The sequence below is a fragment of the Myotis davidii genome, unplaced genomic scaffold (genome assembly GCF_000327345.1).
Source record: "Myotis davidii unplaced genomic scaffold, ASM32734v1 scaffold774, whole genome shotgun sequence".
Taxonomy (NCBI): domain Eukaryota; kingdom Metazoa; phylum Chordata; class Mammalia; order Chiroptera; family Vespertilionidae; genus Myotis; species Myotis davidii.
This window is the reverse complement of record NW_006285784.1, coordinates 15,786-17,132: the sequence shown is the minus strand read 5'-3', so window position 1 is coordinate 17,132 and position 1,347 is coordinate 15,786.

The window sequence follows — 1,347 nt, the reverse complement described above, 5'->3', positions numbered from 1 at the left end:
CCCTCGGTGGCAGTCTGTCCTTGGTCTGTGGTTGCTCTTCGGGCGGTTGTGGTAGCAGCTGCTCTTCAGTTGGCAGCAGCTCCTCTGGTGGGTGCTGTTCACAGCTGTGGTGTCTCTTCTGGCTGGTGGGGGGCGGTTTCACATACAGCTGCTGTTCCTCAGCAGAAGGTGTGGTGCTCAGGCGGCTGCTGTTGCTTGGATCTTTCCAGGGGAGTTCTGCCCTTCCCAGCTGCAAACCGTCTCACCAGCTGAGCAATTTCTCCAATTCGGAGTGGGTGGTATTAGTTTCAGCTGCTCCCTCCATTTGCTCCTGGAGATGACCTGGGACGCGTCTGCCTATATCGCCGCCATCTTCTTTCCGAAGAAAACATTCTTAATATCCATTTTATTTATTAGGGTTTCATTCACTTCTTTCCCATGCTTCCTTTTAAACCACTGATGTTTTTCCCTCAAAAGTTGTGTTCTTCTTTTAAGCTTACAAATTTTGTGTTTAGAAGTCTAAACAAAGGGAACAGAAAATAGCTAAACTGGTTTCTGTCTTATTTTTAATCTCACTTTTATCACCTATTGAATCATTTCCCTGAGATTTTTATGAAGTTAAGATGGATTCCTATTATTTGATTTACTATAATTGGCTCCTTTAATGATGAATAAAGTAACTTAAACCTGGAACATTTCTATAATATAAAAATAAAAGTCTTACCCAGTCGGCATTCTTCAGTGGTTGAGTGTGGACCTATGAACCAAGAGATCATGGTCTGATTCCTGGTAAGGGCACATGCCCAGGTTGCAAGCTTGATCCTCAGTGGAGGCTGTGCAGGAGGCAGCTGATCAATGATTCTGATCATTGATGTTTCTATCTCTCTCTCCCTCTCCCTTCCTCTCTGAAATCAGTAAAAATATATTTTTAAAAAATAAAAGGTCTTAATCTGTATAATAATATACAAAAATAAATGTTATGTATTGAAGAAACAAAAATATTGTATCTAATAAAGAGAAACATGGTAATTAGCATACATCCGCTACCCTTCCCATTGGCTAATCAGTGAGATAAGCAAATTAACTGCCAGCCAAGATGGCGGCCGGCAGCCAGGCAGCTTGAAGCTAACATGAGGTTTGGTTGCTTCAGTGACGGAGGAAACCAACATTACCGACTGCCTCGCCGGCCTCTGAGCTTGCAGTTTGAAACATTGTTACAAATACAGAAACTAAACAAAACCCCGGATACCTGCTTTCAGCCAGCCAGGATCTCAGAGCTGGAGTTGAAACAGTGAGCTAAAGCTGGCCCAGAATAAAAAAAAAAAAAAGAAAAAAAGGGGTGGTTGGGAGCTTCAGTAACCCGCAAGC